Genomic DNA, 20,124 nt, shown 5'->3' with positions numbered 1-20,124 from the left:
CAGAGCTCATCTGCGTCATGCTAATATCAGGTGCTTGAAACTTTATCTTGAAGGTGCAGGGTCGTTACTGGTGAGTCGCTATGGCAGGTGCATTTTGTCAGCTCCAGCTCTGATCTGACAACAGGGGAGAGGGCAGTGCCTCTCTCAGCTGGGTCGGGTTTTCAGAGAAAACTCTGGTAAGGACTTAGTGGGAAAGAAAACTTTGACTAACCTGTAATTCTGTTTATTATTACTTATCAGTAAGTGCAAAACCCAGGGTGAGTTTCAGCTTGAGCTGGAATCAAGTGACTGCTCTGTTTGAGAATTACAGCCATTTTCTTGTTGATTTTTTAGCAGGCCACCGGATATATTTTAAGCACTTTTGCCTGCTGAGTATACCACGTGCTCTATCTACCTGTCATCGTGTTTGTTGGGGTTTTTTTGGTAACAAAAGACTTTAATGGGTTATCTGTAAGCTTTGACTCCTAAAGTATTAGGCTGTATTAAATCTTCTTTAAAAACTACCTTTCCTTTACTGTCCATCTTAAAAAGACTCTTATGCATGCAGTAGATATTTGTGCTGCAGCAGCCTGTCCTTCTTGGCCCCAGTTTGCTCAGAAGTCTCCTTCTAAAAATCCCACAGCTGTGACGCACCAGCCCACCTCCCTCAAATCCCACTGATTTCATGTCTCTTTCAGCCTCCAATTAAATCCCCCTATCTTCCCCTTCAAGGCCCTGCGTAATGTTTAGTTTGCCTTTGATCTCGTTCCTCCCACTCCTCCTCCTGCCTGTACTCCCCCAGTCATCCCTCCTTTCTGCTCCTTTTATCTTGTTCTTGGATGGTTCAATTTTGCTTTTTTCTTCATGCTCCTCTGACACCTCAATCCATCTTCCATTTTCTGTTAGCCAAATATTTTCCCTCTTCTACCTTGAATCCCTATATTTTTCTTCCTTGCTAGCACTAACACCCCACACGCACTTATGCAGAGTCACCTGAGCTGTTGTCCCATGTGGTTTTCCTAGAGTGCATGTTCTTCACACCAGGAATTCATGGTTCTCCTATAGTGCACACCTCACGGGTACAAACACACAAGGGTCTTTTGAAGAACAGCAGTCACTGGTAAGTAACCATTCATTATTAATCTCTGAATTAAAACTGTAAATTAAATCTTTCATCATGAAAACTAAACTTTCTCTAGCTGGGCAGTAAGAGGAATCTTTTCTATGTTGATGTGAAGGCATACTTTGGACATTCTAGCTAGGTAAATGCATAAAAATGCATTTTAATGCACTTAAATTTATAGCAACTTAAACTTCCTGTAGGCAGCACAGCTTTTCAAGGAAGATAAATACAAAGCAGGCTATTAGAAGAGGTTTGGGGTCTCACTTCTCTGTATTGCCTTGCACCACCACGTCATCACTGGCTGTGTTCAGGTTGCCTTTAACATCTTTACATTCCGGCCCATGACAAACAATAGGGACTAGCTCCCTTAGAGCAGAGGAAATATAGCAGCAAGTGTCTCACGTCCGTTTCTCAACTGTCATCAAATAGCATTTATTCATGGCATAGCACAAGTGTCAGCCAACTGGCAAAGGCAGCCTATATTAAAAATGTTGGAGATTATTCATGTCAACAGACACAAGGGAGCTTTTCTCAGTCAGTGGATCTGCACTAACAGTGGTATGGAAATTCAGCAGGTTCTCTAGAGTCATCTCAAATCTAAATAGCTTCAGGAGGAGGCCAACAGCTGACTGTCAATTCCAAGTGCAATTAAAAAAATTCATCTAGCACAATTAGAGGAGAGGTTGGATAGGTGAGAGGTTTAACTGCGTGGATAGATAGAAAAGGCTATACTGTAAGGATGTTATGTAGAAAGACTAAGATGATATTTTTTAAAAAATGCTCAGATTGAAGATGGTCTGCAGGTTGTAAACTGGTGGTGTCTTCTCAGGTTTGCTTCTGATTACATAATTAGTTGATCAGTCCTTGGCCTGTTCGATGGCAGGTGTTTACTGTGCTATTTGGAATATGATTTCCATTGGCCACATGATTTGTCTTTTATTGACAAGTTGAGATTTAGAAATTGATTAATTCTTTCTGCTTTTAAAATATATATTTAAAAAGTCCCTGTTTAACTAAAATACCTTGTATTAAATTTGTGATAATATTAATAGAAAATAAATAATAAGATAGACACAAGCAGTAAAATTGCTTACCTTAAAAACATCAAGTAAAGGTGGAAAACTATGGAGGTTTCAGATGTCTCAGTTTAACAGTTAAGGGCAACTCCCCAACTGGTTATTTCAGTCCCACTGTATTTGCAGAAGTCTATTATATTCTGTCATCTTGCATTTTTTAATCATTGCTTTTAAAACATATGGCCTGTTTCTTTTCCCCCTCAATTATTTTCAACTAGCTTAATTCCCTGAACTTGGTGATGTTATGCGGGTAAGGAATCAGGAGCAATTTAGGTGGAAAATAAAAAATTAAGGCCCATGCAAGTTACCATGAATAAGGTGACCTGATCTGCTCTGACACAGATCTATGTTCCACTTATGCTCTGGAAAACTTTGGATACTGTATTTTTGTCAAAACCTAATTTCTGTACAAATGTGTGATGCAGAAGAAACCCAACTGGCAAAACCTTCAGATGCGTCTCCATGACAACACATAGATGCACAGTCTGCTATATACATCATTATTGGGAGACTAACTGCTCCTAGATTTTTCCTACATTGAGCTGAGAAGCAGACCGACCAACAGGGTAGCTGGCTGCAGAGGATGTTGCTGGGATTTAAATGTGGAAACCACAGTTTGTGACTCATTCAGGAGGCAAATGGAGCAGCCTTACTGAAGAGGTGAGCCTTGCACCATAGCTTTCCTTGCTGAGGCTGCTTGCTCAAGTAAAGGGATGGCCACTGGCAGGTCCCCACCGAGTCTGAAGTCACATGGAGGACCTTCACAGGGTTCTCAGAGTCTTCCTGAAAGGCTGTTAGTGCAACGTACCAGCAGAGTGAGATAAGAACAGAAGGCAATTTGTGTTAATGAGTAATCTGGAGAGGTGGTTTGGTTTTTTTCCTGCACATGTAGAAGGACAGAGAGAGCGATCCTGCCCTCTCTCCCCAGTGGAGAACCCTTAACTCTGTGGGAAGAGGGTCACTCTCCGCTCGCCGGCAGCACGTGGGAAACCAGGGCCAGCAGGCCAGGCCAGTGGCACACGCAGCCAAGGCTTCTCCCAGATGGATGATCCATTCCTCACAGACCAAGGATCAGACTAGGACCAAGAAAAGGAACCTGCTACTCACTGCACATGTGTGTGTGTGTGGTTATGCCCCCTTTCGTAATCCCCACTGTTTATTGCCCTGGGTTTAATTGCTCTGTACATTTCACATTAAATCAAACAATAAATGTTACTGCGTCATTTACTTGCTTCCCAGAGCAGTTAGGAGCGGGACTTCGGGTCGATGAGCAGTCCCTTGGGGTCAGGAGACGGGATCTTTCCTTGGGGCTGCTCTGCAGAGGGGCTGACCCCGTTACAGCTGCAGACGCCGTGCCGGGTCAGCCTTAGGCTGCAGTGCGCCAGCTCCCGGCTGGACACTGGAGCTTCAGCAGCATGGTAAGGACGCACCGGCTGGGACAGCTGAGCAGTGATAGATTCAGTAAACACCAGCCCAGCCCCAGCTTCCTCCCCGACCTGTCCCCTCCCCAGCGCCCGGTTGACACCACGCCGTGGAAGGGCGCGCAGCCTTGCCTCCGCGGCGGCGGCCGGGCGCGCGTGCGGCCGCTCCTGCGAAGCAGCTGAAGTGCTGTAATTTCATACTCCAGCTGACAGTGCAGGAACCTGTTCCTCTGCCCGTTCCCCCAGCGTGGACGCGGTCCTGGCTGCCGCAGGCACGCTCAGCGCGGTTGGTGGAGCTGAGTTAGTGTTCGCGGTGGTCAGGAAACGTTCCTACTATAAACAGGGTTGTGCGTGTGTAACCGCCCGAGTAAAGAAAGGTTGGCCTTTTTATCCTTGCTACTGAGTTCTGGACCGGGGAAGTCGTCTTCTGCACTCCTACACCCCTCTAATTAAGGCACCTTAGGCACCTTACCTCTACCCTCTGCTGCTCAGCTTGCCTTTCCAAGAAACGGAGATAACAATATTGACCTTCCTGGTAGAGCACTTTCTCATTTTTTTTATGAGATGTGCTACGTAAAAGCTGATCGTTAGGCTTTGTTCAGCTATAAAAAACCCTCAGTTTAACAGTGGGGCACGGTATGTTATCAGCCATAAAAAAACCCTTACACCGATTTTTAGGATTTTGGAATAGACCTTTGTTCTGCTTAGTTGCTTATAATCTTTGGAGTAGTGTGGCCTGGGTTTGGTTTTGTTGTTTTTTTTTTTGTTGTTGTTTTGGTTTGTTGTTTTTTTGCTGCTCCCTCTGTGTGTATGTATTGTGTACATATGGTTGACTTTTGCTTCTGTTAGGGCCAAAGATCACTTGGTTTAGCTTAAAGTATGGATGTCAGTTAGCATCAGCTGAGTGATTGGCCTGTGATCTGCCATTCAGCACATTTCTTCTGAAATATAAGGGGAACTAGGTTGCTGACAGACAAGAAATGGAGTAAGAAACGACTGAACCAAAAAGGATGAAAAGAAGGACTATAATCCCCAAGAAATAATCTGCCTTTCCTTCAGCATATACTCTATAAATGTTTTATGCTGACAGCTAGAGCTTGTCTATTCATTGCAGATAGACTTTTCCTTTACCATAATAACACAAATTTCCCTCTATGTAGCCTCTGAAGAAGAAAAGATATTCCCTTTTTGTCCATAGGGCAGTTGAAAGATTTGTCTCCAGCCTGGACAGCGGGGTGCAAGGGTGGCAGTGTTGAGGAGTGTCCAAGATCACGGCAGTTGGCACCTGGGCATGATGGAACACAGGAAGTCTTAGGCAGGTTCCTATTTAACAGCATTTCCACTGCAGTGTCTAGTTATGCATGTCAGGAAGTTGTAGACAGACAAAAAGTCATCACAGATAATACTAGCTCAAAGTCAAGGTAATAGCAGGAGCGGCAGAGTCAAGCCCCAAATGGTTCCCCGTAGCCTAACACCTCTTGTTCAGAAAAGCAGTGTCTGGAAATGACAGCGGGGCGTACAAAGCATGGGGAGCCCCTGGTGCTGGGCTGGATGACACTGGAGCCCCAGCTCTTTGACTACAGTCTCAGGAAGCAGCAGTTGTGGTAGGAGAGCATTTACAACAATGCTGACTGAGTTTAGGGCGTTTCAGAAAGGATTCAGTATATCCTGCAGGCTTGGGCTGATGTTCCTGATGGATGCCAACCATTCAGGTGAGAAGAGAATAATTAACCATTCTTCCACTTACAGATAACTGAAACAATTGGAGCTGGGCAGGCTCCCCATAAGGCTCTTGAGGAATCTGAACGGAGCAGCAGGGTGCTTTGCCTAAGGGCTGATCTACTCATTAAAGTAGAGATCAACTTGAAGGCAGCAATTTCCTTGGGGGATAAAAGAGAGACAGAAATGGGACAGAGCACCAAGAAGGCTCAGGTGTAGCTGGAGGAGGCCCCAGAGCATGACTCCAAACAAAAGCCGAAGGAGGGATTTTGGGCACAATGCTTTCAAGCAAAAGACACTTGAAATTGCAAACAGAACTCGTAGCTTCTTGTTTGGCTTTCGTTTTAATAGTTCAAGGACAAAGGGCTTCCTGCATTCAGTGTTAATCAAGAGCACTGACATAAGGAATTACCTGGCTCCATCACCATTCTCATCTCAGTGGAACCAACCCAAAATAACTCTTGCCCCAAACTGATCAGGGCTGTCTAACTGATATGGGCTGAAAATAATGGTCTATATATTTCTTAAGAAAAAGTTACTTCCTATTTTAAAGATGTTGGTAATAGGTACATGCAAGAGTTGAAGGCAGCAAAGAGTTGGATAAGCCATTATTCTCCAATCAATTCAATTTTTAAGCCTTACTTAAAGAATGCTAATTTTAAATCAGATATCCTTCTGATCATTTCTACAATCGAGGGGATGTAAATTCACATTCGTAATGAATGCTTTTTTTAAATATTTGATTGCAGTAATCCAAATGATCCTATTTAATATCAAGGACAGAACTGGTATCTATTTTTTGATAACTGCTTTGCATAGCATACTCCATACGGTTAAAATTTTTGGAGAATTATTATAGAAGACACAACTCTCTGGTAGGACAGTCCTGGTGTCTGGAACAGGTTCCTCCTGCAGACAGAGCACTGGAAGGTCACAGTTAAAAGTCACGAATTCCAGATTCTTTGTATTTTGTCCTAATAATCTTTTACTGCCTTGTTCTAACCTCAAGCATCACCTGTTTGGACTCTCAAGAATGTGTTCATTTTACCTGTCTCCTCTTTTTAGCTTTCACCTTATCCTGTTGTCAGAGTTGGCAGGTCTTATTCTGGTTCCCCAACTTCCCATCCAGTTGTACCTTCTCCAGCCTGAAAACAACCCTCTTCAGCCTTGCAAGCTACATGTCATTGCCTTCCTATCCTCAAGGTGACAAGTTTAAAATCCCTTTGTCTTTGGAAAATGAAATGAAAGCTTCAGTTCTCAGGGACTGTACATGTGAAAATCCTGGGAAAAGAGTTCTGGAGGTTTTTGACCAATGCAATTCAGCATGATAAAAATCCTTAGCACAATTTAGCTTTTATATGGTAGTTATATGCTCTGAGAGTCAATGGTAACATGTAAGAAATGCTGTTTGTTTCTATGTCAAATATGAATAATCATAATTTTCAACATTACAGAGTAGGGAAGAAGACAAAAAGCAGATATTGTAGATATCTTGGTAATAATGGGCTGTTCATGTGGAACACATTAAAATATTCCTGTTATGGTAATATGTAAATATTTCAGTTGAACAGAGTTTTAGGTCATATATCATTTTCTTAAGATTTATAAAAAGATCGAGATTTGCAGGAAAGCAGCAAAGTTGGGTGTAGTACAGATGAGAAACAACACTGTCCCCTGTGACGTCTTCAGGTGTGTTTTATATATATATATATATATATATATATATATATATATTTGTGTTATTCTTTCTCCTGAGCTGAAAGTTACAGCTAGCCAGGTGTCACGTGGAATTAGGGGGCAACTGTATACTTGCTATCCACTACAGTGCTTTATCATTAATTATTATTATTCGCATACTATGCTGACTGCAGTTTGGAGATACTGAAAGAATTTTAAGAGGGACGTAGTCAGAATTTCTCAGTATAAGACCAAGAGTCAAAAGTTTTACCTCTAACATACTTGCTTCATGGCTTTAAAGAAACCATCCAGTTTCCCTTCATCCTCTCTGTAAATGAGGGCTAGGATTTGTGTCTCGTGGGTTGTTGTGAGATTAATTTTTTCTTATATATATAAACTGTTTTGAAGGTGGAAGGGCCCAAGTCTTATTTCACAACAGCCTTGCAATTACAGTACAAATGGAGCAGACCTTGTCTCTCCTTGGAAAGGGACAAACAGCTTGAAACTCGGCAAGTACTCTACCCATCTAGAACAAATACAATTTTGCAGTCCATTGATTTCCATTTACAATGCCAAGTTTTATTTGATTTATTTTTTTAATATCTACATGCCACAACACCAACTTCCTTTTTTTTTTTTTCCTTTTTAAATGAAGTGTCACTGGCACATGGTCCTCATTAGCCTAGAGATATTTTGGATAAGTTAAGACAAAAATATCAGCAGGCAGACAACACGGGGCCATTTAGGACACTGTTGATGATGCAGCCCAAAGTTGTCTTCTCCCTATGTGAGAGCGTTCAGAATTTCTGAGTATACTGGGCTACTATATAGCTGCATGGACTATGTAAGGGGGTTCTCACACATACATAGTTAGGGTCAGAATTAAACATCCGGATCCCAGGTGTTCTTTAATGACTCTTAACAAATAATGGTAGAAAATGCATGAATGTTACTTGGGAAAGATGCTGTCCTCCAGCGTGGCTCTCCCTGCGCTTCCCCAGGACTGTGTGGTGCCCAGCACAGTACTGCAAGGCGTTGAGCCAGAATCCTCCAGAACCCAGAATGTTGAAAGGCTGATGCTGGGAGCAGATCCTGACATGGGATCCTCTCCGTGGAACCTGGTTTTGGGCCGTTTCGCCAACTGGACACGCAGCCTTCCAGCTTCCCTCTACCTGGTGCGTGGGTCACTGTCACTGACTGTGACCGTGACTAGATAGTGCCTGCCACTACTGGATGAGTGGAGGGGTCTGAGGCAGGTCCGTACAGCTGCCTTTGTCTCGCCTAGAGAAAGTGAGCTACTGCTGCTACCACAGGCACTACAAGAGGTGGGGATGGCTGGGGAGAGAGAAGGAGTAGCTACTGTCAAGAGGAGCCATGCACTGATACCCTCGAAACTGTTGGAAGAAGGAAAGTTGATGCTGATAATAGAAAGTATGCACAAAACCTAGGGCTTGCAAGGAGAATTTGACCTAACAGTGATTAAATATGGGGAAACATGCACTGTCATTGCTCCCGCTGACGGGTGCTTATTGGGTAAAAGGAAGACTGGGCTGTCGGGCTGTCAGCTTCTATGAGCCCTAACTTCCCCCTGAAAGGGAGGTGGCCGTTCTTCCAAAAATGGGCCCAGCTCTTTCGGTTACAGCCAGTCAAGTCCAATGACATCAAGTATTAATCTGGCACAAAACTTGGGCTGTCCGAGTACATTTTATAACCAAAAGCATATCAAATCCTCTGGATCTGATGACAATCACTCCTTTGTTGTCACACCAGTCACTTTAACCCAGATTCTCAGTCAGTTCAAATGAAAGAAAATGGTGCTTCAGAGAACTGACTACTGCAAAAGTACTTTTAAAAAATGAACAGAAGGAAGGCAGGGCTGAAACTCATCACAAAAGATGTCACTATAAAATCAGGAGAATGCACAAGGAGCCTTAGATGACCTCGCAGCAAGAGGCTGCATAGCTGTTTTGCGTACAGTTTCTATGCAAGGGTAGACTTCAGATCATCCCGAATCTAGTCTTTGGGCTCACAGTTAGTTTGGAGCCTCAGGCCTGATTTGTTTGCATAGCAGCATTTATACTTCTTTTATAACAGAATTTCTGTCTGTATAACAGAAATTTCTAGCACTATGAAAGCAGGCAAACTTTGGAAATCAGATTTCCCGGGTGGACCGTGACAAGGCAGGACCAAGGCACCGGTCTCTTCCAGTTGTTGCCTGACCACAGCCCCCTCTAAACTGGCGGGCAGATGCCACCTTCAGAGGGACCCTGTTGTCAGGCAGCTCCTGCCTACATTTTCTCTAGCATCCAGAACTGGCACAATGCTTTGATCCACCTCTGATTTTGTCTATTGAATGTGCAAGGAAAAAAACAACTCTTAAGAAGGTTGGCAGAGGGCTGAGCATACAAGCATAGTACATGAACAAAACCACTCCAAGGGGGGGGGGGGGGGGAGGGGTAATGACAAAAATGAGAAGAATTTTGCTCTTCTCTGCACAAGACTAGAGCCAGTGAGAGAAAATTATAACTTGATCCTAAATTATTCAAAGGAAGCAAAGAAATAAAATACAGGCTAAAGAAAAATTCTTCCTAATAACTTGAACCAAAAGCCAAAGCACATTAACATATGAGGACTGGAAGATTCAGAGAAAGAGCTGGAAGGAAATTGCATGCCTACAGTCTTGGAGGAAAATGTAGGAACTCACTTAATTTAGTAATATACCTGACATGCCTCAAGAAAGGGAAAGCTTTTACACTGTATCAGCACCACTCCTGACCTTACCATGTGCACAATAGATGGCTCAAGGAACAGGTAAGGGTTTTTAAATGTTCAGAGGGATTCTGCCGCAGAGTTTTCTTCAGAAGGTTTTTCTGAGTGGGCTGGAGTGGGAGAAAGGGTCAGAAGCCCAGCGTGATCATTCTTGTTTACAGAATCACCTATTAAATGATGCTTAGAGGCATAAGCTACCCCAGCTATGGAAAACAGCGTATTTCAGGGTGTTTTCTTTAAGAGATCAGTATGCATGATTTCAGGTGTCTTCCCAGACCTTGGAAACCTGGTAAGAGCCTCTGATATTTCCAAATTTGGGTACAAGTCTAAGCTGTTTATTTTTAAGAACAAAAAGTCAGCAAATAAAAAATAAACCCAAACATGTTGCTTAAGGGTGTGTCAGAAAACTCATGACGTTACACAAAATGCTACTTTTGTGGCAACAGAGTGCAAAATTCAAGTGCATTGCTAAACCTTAAAAGTAATTACTGTCTGGAATGCTTGATAACCTTGTGTCTGCTCTAGCAAGTGTTTGAACACACACGTGCATGCACACAAACATTCATGGGCCATCTTAGCTGCTGATTCCCCTTGGAGCAGCTTTAGCTGCAAAGACAAAGGCAAAATAAGCACAGGGACGGGAAGACCCTCTCAATCCTTGATATTTTCATTACAGAATTTTGCAGTATAGTAGTCAATGCAGCAGTTATTCTGCAAATGGAGAGCTCTGGTCTAGTGCTGTCAGTCTCACACCCACTGTTTGTGAACACCTACGGTCCCTTTAAAAATAAAATTGTAAGAGCTCTGAATACAAATGTGTGAAAGTTTTACTATTTAAAGGGGTCTTCTGGAGAAACTATGTCAAATATGTAGCTCTTTCTAAAATGCCAGTGGCTCCCAGGATTACTCGTTCTGCAACCACTGCTTTCTGCGGTAGATGGATGAAGCTCTCATCCCGCGTGGAGCTACCCCTTCTCCCAGCCGCCCACCTCCTGCCGTGCTCTGCTTCGCTACTGCCTAGGCAAAAGCATTTCCCAAAGTTGGGAAGGGACTGGAAATCGCCAGCTCTGCTAGCTTCAGACAAGCGCAGCTGCGGAATATCGCACGTTGTGAGGGTCGTGGGGGTGTGGGGCGAGCGGAGGGAGGGCAGGATGATGGAGGATGACAGCACAGGCACTATGCCCAGTCTGTAGTGCCCTGCTCACAGGTTCAGGTGCACCCTTCACCATCCCTCTGCTTGATGTATGTTGGCCACTTTTGTTTGCACAGATCTCAGCTTCCTGAAGAAGTAAGACACCTTCCACTTAGGTGTTACTGTTATTTAAGGGGGGAAAGCAGGGTGTTTGAACAGGAACGAAGGCATCAACACCTGATATACCCTTTTCCAGGTAAGCTGATAGCATGAATGGGATGTTCACCCAGTCACAAGGCATTAAATATTTCTGCTCTGACTTATGCCTGCTCTGAGCTACTGTCTGAAGAACCATTAGCTGCTTACATCAAGACATTAAGCCAAATCCTGGCTCCAGTGAGCTCAGTCATAAAACTCAAATTGATTTCAACAGCAATAGAAATTAGTCTCCTAGCCAGTGGTCAAGAGGGAGGAGTTAGATGGAAGTTTGCTATTGCCTAACAGTGCAAGTTTAAGTTAAATTCGCTCAAGTTTTGGAATATGCTGAAATTCTACGTGTGAGTGTGCATACAGCACTGAGGTGTGGCAGTTACGGCACTAGGAGATGTAGTGTTGGTGGCTACTGAAAGTGATTTCTAAACTTTCCTGCAAATATCTTAGAAACTGAGGGACATGGACATCTTGGCTCCCAGCTGTGTATGACTGACAGTGTCTCGTCCATCTAGTATCACTTAGTGCTGATATTTTGTTCATTTAATTACTCAACCAGACAGAAGTATTAAATGGTGTTTCAGAATTCTTTATTAGAATATAGGCTTTCCAGTAATTACCTCGCTCATTCTCTGATAGTATTGGGGGGAAAAACCCCTCCTCTGGGGTATTTCCTGCCTGTAAGGGTGCACACCTCTTAAAGATGGATTTTTGTTCTTTAGCCTTTTTTTTTGTTTCCGGTCACATTTAGATTGGTGACAAGAAGATGTATAAATCTCTGTGAGTGCTCTTCAACGTATGTTTACATTTTCCCCTTGCTTTTAAGGAAATGCACACAAACTATATTGTTTTTATTTCATATTTGCTCTTTATTTTTCTGTAATTTCCCATTGTGATTACTTTTTAAATGCATTTTCAGACTCCCTCCATTCTGCACACATATGAAATAAGTTACATTTTGTTCTATCCTAGACCTAACTTTTACATTCATCATTAATCTGAACTGTTTCCTCTTAGACTGCATAAGAAAATCTACAATTTAGAGTCATGTCTGCTCTGCTGTGGTAATTCAAGCCTTAGATTTATTATCATCGCTAACAGTAAATACTGTATCCATTTTTAGAGAATGATCCAATCTGCTTGTATTTCCTGATCTTTCTTCTCATTCCTTTGTTATTATATGCTTTCTGCCTCCTAATTGTTTCCATATGAAATGGCCTCAGTCAAAGCAGTTGCAATGAATAACGTCCATTTCAAAATGTCAGCATTTTGGTCACAGCAGATAACCACAAGCTGATTACTCCCTGCGTACAGTAGCACTCCTTAAGACAAGTAATAAGTTCTGCAGTCTTGTTAAGTGAAAAACAGTAAAGACCAAACATTGCAGGCAAAAGGCAGCTTAGTAAATGTGATTTCTGCCCTTTTAGCCATCTTGATCCCATTTCCGATTTCTGCACAGCCATAAAATTTTACTTTCCTTTCAGTATAGCTGAATAGTATTAGGAACTAACTTAGCTTCTCTCCTGTGGATTGTGTTTAAAATGTCTTTTGTCACATAACTTGGGGGGGGTCCCTTTTATGTTTTCAGTACTGAGGCTCCTTTATTGAAGTATAAATCCAGGCCCTTTCATCGAGGCAGAAAGCTCTGCTGGTTCTGCTTCATTTCCACGGCTCGGTAAAGGGCTGGATGCACTTAACTGAGAGGTGTGAAGGAGCATCCTGGAAGAGATGGAAGCTAAATATATTCTGCTACAAGATTTCTTCCATTCCTCTCTCCACCCCCAGATCTCAGAGACTACAATGGCTTATGCAGGGTTTTACATATGCAGCTAATGATGGAGGGAGGAGAATTCCCACGGATAAAGAGCTTTAGCCCAGCATCAGCTCAGCACACACCCTGAAACAGTGCTGGGGTGGGTTTTGAGGGAAAACATTCCCACCATTGCTTCCAAAGAGAGGTCCTACACAATTATTTTTAGGAAAGGATCCCTGGCTATAAGGAGATCCTCCCCTACAGCTTTGATTTAGGCACCTGGACAAGGTAGAGAAGGAAGGGGATTCTATCTAGACCCTCCTGCCACTTAGTGTTTCCTTTTGCTTAGCTCTAAGGGGCTTCCCAGTTTGGGGAGTTTATTTTGTCTCAAACCACTCTTTGACACCCAGCTATCTGTATGCATCACGTGGCTTGCAAGTCTTCAGTGCTGTGGCTAGGTGCCTGATGACATCCTTTCCAGCTCTTACACGAGCATCACCTTATTCGTGTTTAAGGAGCCCAAATCCATAAAAGCACAAAAGAGCAAACAAGAGTTCCCTCTCATTTGCCCCTGATTTTGTGCTTATATAATTCCACTAATTTAATTTGCATGAGAACAGAAACAGATCGCTAGTCTCTTGGTAGAAATTATTTTACAGGGCTGTTATCCAAACCAGAAGGCCAAGCAGGAGTCTACTTCACATGCACAAACCACCACAGCAGAAGTGACATGAAAAGTGGTTATTTTATTCCCACTCTACATTTTTATGCACATTTATGTACATTGTATGTAGTGAGATGGGGGCAGAGGATAACAACAGCTGAGCAGCCCTGCCTCTTCCACATGTGAAAGTTGTCTAGCTGACTGGTTTTATCTCCAGGTACACAATAGGAAATTAAACTGTTAGAAGGGATACTTCAGAGCTGTCAACTGTGAGGGGGAGAAATTACTATTGGTTTGACAGGTTTGTAAGCAAATTACTTATTTATGTAGCTCAATAGATTTAATGTTAATCATGGAAGAAAGACACAAGTTAAACACGCTTTGCAAACACATGCGTTGCCTTCTCATTTACTTGAGAACGGGTCAAGTTAAAATTGCTCCTGGTACAGCCACAGATAATTGAGGCGGGAGAGCTGAAATGAGGAATGAACGAAAGGAAACCAAATTGCTTTTAAGAGTTTCAAATGAGTATGCTGTTGGAAGTGCTATAAAAGATAACACAAAAGCACCAGCTAAAAACTGTGGCTCAAGCTCAATTTTTTGCAAGCAATCATAAATCTTAACTTCAGCAGCTTTGTGCTCGTCTGGGGGCACTGGACAAGCAAAAAAAAGTTGACCTCATCATCATGTGAAGTTTCCTATTCCTGTCCTAAGTTGTCATTGGTAAAAGCAGGCAGCAAGAATTCCAGTTGTAAACACTGATGTGCTGCCAATGTTTCAGCAAGGGTAGCCCACATTTTTTCCTCTCTACAGCTGTAACTCAGCTTGTGTGTAAGGGGCTCAGTGGCTGCAGGAGAGAAGGCTGCAGACCAGCCCTCCCTTCATTTGCTTCTCTGGGGAAACATAAACACCCTTTCTTAGGTACAACTAAAGAGGGAGATGCCGTAATTTGGCAAACAGACTTTGAGAGTCATAGGGTCTTGTTTCTGTGCAACTGCTCACTGAAATAGGAACACGAAGCCCTTATCCTCTCTTGTACCCACTCCAGTCGTACGGCGTAAAGACACATCTGCAGCTCTTGCACCCTCTCAACTCATTCTCTGAGCTTGTGACCCTTGTCCAAACCATCCTCTTGGGAGAGAGGCAGGACACTTGCTTTTTGGGTGGCCGACCAATGACCACACAGGTAGCACTGCAGCCCTTCCAGCTAGAAGAGAGTCCTGAAACGTGAGGTGAAATTCAGCTCACCCCAACCACGGTGGGTTAGACACCAGTGTGGAGCTGAAGGACCTGTGGCAGCAGAACAATTAGTTCCCTTCCAACATGTCTAAGGTGGCAGGTGTGTGCTTCAGCATGCAGCTCCCACTCTCACTTGTGGGATGGCACCCTCAAATTTAGTTTTAAAAACATGGGGATTAGCGATTAGCTATCTCACTGCCTGCCTGACAGTCTTCCTTGGTGCAATTAAAAATGTCTCCAGAATGTATAATAGGAGCCAACTGAATTTTTAAAGCATCATGCAGACAGCATACATCAGGTTGAAAAATACACTTGGTATCTGCTATCCCATGACTGAAACAACCAAAGAGAAAAAAAGCTCTGCTTAAAGGAAATCAGAAAATAAGAGCCTTGGAATAAATTTCAGGGATAGTAACTTCCCTTTGAAATGTGTCTGTGCAGTCGTCATGTTGGAGAACCTTGAAAATGTTTGTATTTTTTCCTGCTTTATATCCTTAAAAGTATCATGTGCCTTTTTTTTTTTTTTTTTTTTTTTTCCCAGGCCTAGTCAATATTGTCATTTAAGCAACCAAAGGATCTCTTCTAAACAATTGGAAAAAATGTGCTTGTAAAACTGTGCAAATACCTATTTCCAAAAATAACTAAAACTGCTGTGGTTTCAGGCACACAAATGATGCATTTTGAAATAGGACTAAATGTTTATTTACATGAGAGAACATGCTAGCTCTGGTCTACTGAGAAAATAATGGGCATTAAACCCTAAACAGCATACAGTCCACTGAATAAAAAGTAGATTATATTTGAAAGAGTGATCTGTGGCTTAGACATCTAATACAGTTTTTAAGCAAAACAACTCACTTTGCGGCTTAGCAAAAGAATAACTATTTTGGTAACGATTTATTTATTTGGATTTTAAGACTCATTTAGGACTTAATTTAAACATAATGAAAGATGATGAGAGGGGATAATAAATTAAAGCAAGAGCGAGGGTGAAGGTTTTTTGTGCCCTATAGAAAAGTGTTAATCTAAAGGCGGATTGTCAGCTCCTTCACTCGCTCTTCTCTGTGTTGCTCAGTCAATGTAGTGAGGCTTTAGTATTGTCTGACCCAGCCAGTGGTGGATTTCCTCCGAGGCAGAGGATGTCCACAGATGTAAGAAAGCTGCCCTGTGCCCCCACCTGCCTCCATCACCCAGTGAAGGAGATGGCACAGGCAGTTAGAGGTGAAGAGATGCAGCCTGAGCAGAACAGGGTTGTGATACTTGATTGCTCGAGCAGCTAGCACTAATTTGAGCAGCCCAAAGGTCACGACTATTTATGCAGATAAAAGGTCAATGGCAAGCTGGCATGTGGCTGCAGGCTATCTTGGTACGCACTTCACCCGGAGCACTCATACACGCTTCTGATTCACAGTTTGTCTTTCTGCATGAACTTTCAGGCCAAGCTTTGGCTGGGAAAAAAAAAAATCTCTGCCATGGGAGTTGACACAGTTAGGAGCCAGATGCAATTTTTGTGGCTCAGGCTCATCTGTAGCTAAATCAAACCTTTGAATCATTATTTATAAGAGAAAGCCAAATTCTGAACTGTTTGCTCAGTATTTAGTCAGCCCTTATGTGGATAAACTCCTTTGAAAGCTTGACTGAGTACAGATAGAGGAAAAACTGAATAAGATGCTCAGGATGTGATCTGCTGAAAGAAAGCCTGTGAAACGCCTACCGACTTCAACAGAGGTGGGGTTCTTCAACTGTCAGTATGTGGACAAAAATCACTTTAAATGTGCAGAAGCTTGGAGCACAAAACTAAACGGCACAGTTTGAATTTCCAGAGCAGTTTCAGTTTAGGTGAAACAATGTCTATTTGGGTGAAAAAGGGAAGTAGATCTACTAGGTTTACTCCAGTCAGATTCTAAATTATATTTGAAATTTTATAGTCAATAAGTGCTTCATCCTTTGCTGTCATTAGAAAATTAAAACGTTTTAACCTTCAGTTCTAGCAGCTGTCTGTCTACCTGCACGGATTTGAAACAAACTTCTTTTGCCTCCTGTTGTAAATCAGTCCTGTATGACCTGGTCCCCAATAGGAAGTATGCAAAATGTTTTGTGACATTTCATTCCCCCCCAAAAAAGGTAATGGGAAAGCATCATTACATTGAGTTGTTTTTAATCACATAGGTATTTGGCACTATGCCCTAATTAAGGTTGCAGCAGTAACTCCAGTATAAGCACTGCTTTGCCTCCCCCGGTAATTTTTAACAGGAGTAAGCTATTATTCTGTTATTTTTGTTTGCTAATAAAGAAAAAATATGTTAGGATTAAAACCTTCCATGTAGAAAGCCACCAAAACTAACTGCCTTCAGACATGGAAAAGCATATTTTTCCTCTAGCCATCTCTTCCCTTCAAAATGGAGAATTACCAAGTTCTTCCTTGACCACTGTCTTCCTAAATCTCCACATGAGGGGAAGTTTAAACAGTTGCTTGGATGCATTTTGTCAAGTTTATTAATTCCAGTATACTCCTCCTTCACTCCATATTTTGTGGACTCAGCTTTGGGCAAACTGAATCCGACCCATAACAATGGCATAGTCTGGTTGGTGAATAAGCATATTTTGTATGCGTTTTCCCACTGAAAATGGCAAAATCCTAGACACTGCGTGTTTGCAAGTACTTTCTCAGTTGTATTCATCAAACCAAAGAGACTCTCTGTTCGAGACTGAGGTTTGCTCCTGTGTCTGCAGCCATGCAGCACGCAATTCAAACGGCTTGTGACTCATGTGGTGCAGCTGTAAGCTGCTGTAAGCACGTGGTGGTTCTCACGGATGAAGGCTTCTGGCCCATGTGTGGAAGTGCAGGTGACTCTTGGAGACTTTCTTTCTCTTTCAGCTTGTCAAAGGAAAGAAAATGAAGCCTTTGCAGAATCTGAAGACATTGGAATACATTCTGCAATTTCCTGGACTTTATGCTACCTCTTGTAAGTGTTACGTTATTATTTCCAGTGCCTGGAAAACAGGACTGTGCTACAGACGATGACTGTGGGATTTCTGTTATCTTGGAGCAAATGTGGGTTTTATGCTTTCCCTCCTACTAAGGTATTTTAGAAAATTAAACACAGAAGAGGCAAGATCTTGCTCATAATTAGTGTTGAAGGCCATCTATTCCTGTACTTCAAGAACATGGTTTGGAAAGGGGATCTCCTACTGCCTCTGTCCAGGCAACTTTCTCACCTTCCAGAATAATATGCTGGAGAAACAATGACCAAGAGCTATGTTGTCCTCATAGGAGACCAGAATATACTGCACGTTTATGGACAACGTTCCATCAGTAATCCTCATAAAATGGAAGCAGTTGTTTATCTCTTTAAAAGAACACAAACAAACAAATAAAAGATTGTGAGTGCCACTGGCTTTCTACTTTTAATCCTAGTTTAGAGCCTATGCATCTTCTTCCAGTCTCACTCAGTTTGATGCAAATGCAACTTTCTACTTTGTTGGACTCTACCATCTTGTTTCATTTTAGTGAATGGTCACAATGTGGTTAAAGACTCAGCTTTGGATCACCCGAATCAGCTTTACAACATCTAGCCTCGAGTAGGAGAGCCGTGTAAACCTCACAACAGAGCTCTGTATCGGCTAACTGCAGACCTGAATGGCTTCTTGAGTGGGCCTGTCGGACGTGTTAAGCACCAACACTGCTAGAGCTGCCTTGCTATCCATATCCAAGTTCCTTAAACGCTCATTTGGATGTGCCTTCATCACCTTCAGCACTGACACAGGTATGAAACATAATATTCTGAAAGCGTCTGATGGAGTCCCTGCTACCTGGGACTCAGTCCATGTAGTGCTCCCATCTGTGCACTTCCTACAGAAACCAAAGCAGTGGGAGGAATCCCATGTCCTATTCCATAGGAGAGGAAGTGCCATCCCAGTGATTTACAGACACTGTGCCGTCCAGGTGGGAGTGCTTCACGGATCAGGCACGAGGGCAGGGCAAGGCTTTCAACACCCAAGGAAAAAGTGCAGCTGTTCTACATCCGTGTTTATATTAGGAGCAGTGTCTTATATCCAACACAGTCAACAAACCTCCTTTTATTCCTAACCGCTGCTGCCATGCAGGTGAGACGAGGGTAGCTGGATGAGCAGTCATCCCAGGTCTCAGCATTCTGTGTTGTTTGATCAATAGATGCTCTCAAGATACCAGAAATAGGGATGTCTCATCTAGCACTTTAAAATTTTGCACATGGCAGTTTTTCATTGCTGAGGGATGAACGGACTTTCCAAGTACATCTGGGTGGCTAAATATTGATTTACACCCCGATTTTATCCCCATAAAGTTGGAACTGGGGATGAAGGCCTTTCTCAGGGTGGCAGGTTCTCTATTACTGACAAAGCTGGAAAAAATTAGACACATTATGCAAAATCAGCCATGAGCTATTTTCCTTCTGTATGTAGCAGTTAGTTAAAAGCTGTTTTAGAACTCACTGTAAGTAGAGAACTTCTTTCTTCTTACCTCAGAAATTCACTTATAAAATTTGCAATTAATTTCTAATTAGGTTGTTCAAATTATTACTATAATCTACACAGAAATCACATAGCAAAATTTGGAGGCAGCTATAGTGTTTTATACCATTGCACAGGAGTCTGTATACATCAGTCCACACAATCCATTAAAGTATTATTAAAATAATAGAATAAATTGAATTTACACAATATTAAATATACCACATACAGTAATTGTGAAAATTGCTGGCATATACAGCTCATCTAACCTTGTAACTCAAATTGCTTTTCTAATTTGTTGCCCCAGTCCTAAAACTGGACTTTTATAAGAATATATTTCTGCATGGGGGGAAAAAAAAAAAAAAAAAAAAAAAAAAAAGCATAGGGCACAAACATTGACAAATATATTAAATTACATACCAGAGAGAGAAATTATCACATTAAAAAGTCTGAGTTGGTTGAGCTATACTGGGCCATTGCGACGAGGAATTACAGTCAGTTCCCATTATTGCTCTGTCAGAGGTGTCCAAGTCGCAGCCCGCGGCTGCAGCGGGTCATTTGATGGATTTCCCTGCCTCTCGTGGCACATGCAGGCTGCAGAGAGTGTCAGCTAGGCTGCTGGAAAGCGATTCTGCCTGTCTAGGCTACCGAGAGAGGACCCTGGCCTCAATATACCTGAGAAGCTGCTGTTTTACCTACCTGAGATTACCAACAACCTGTTTGTGAGAGGAGTGACTTCCCCCCTCTCCCATTAATTTCACTGGGGTGTTCGCTTTAATGCTTAGTAATACCGCTGTAAGTGTTGGTGTAATTTCACTGGTAGTGTAATTGCAAGTTAACTTCGTGGCTGATCTCTTCAACAGATGGAAGC

The 20,124-nt window shown here is 42.5% G+C and overlaps 1 long non-coding RNA gene across 1 annotated transcript; it reads left to right on the top strand.

The window, feature by feature from the left end:
* The first annotated feature begins 580 nt into the window (after positions 1-580).
* LOC122153185 lies at positions 581-3,393 on the top strand. The gene is made up of 2 exons (XR_006165043.1): positions 581-1,099; positions 2,604-3,393. It is a non-coding gene; the product is annotated as an uncharacterized LOC122153185 (long non-coding RNA).
* The last annotated feature ends 16,731 nt before the right edge of the window (positions 3,394-20,124 follow it).

The sequence above is a fragment of the Tyto alba genome, unplaced genomic scaffold, assembly GCF_018691265.1.
Source record: "Tyto alba isolate M040663 unplaced genomic scaffold, T.alba_DEE_v4.0 Super-Scaffold_16, whole genome shotgun sequence".
Taxonomy (NCBI): Eukaryota; Metazoa; Chordata; class Aves; order Strigiformes; family Tytonidae; genus Tyto; species Tyto alba.
Note: the sequence above shows the minus strand (reverse complement) of the source record. Positions and strands in the feature narration are given on the sequence as shown.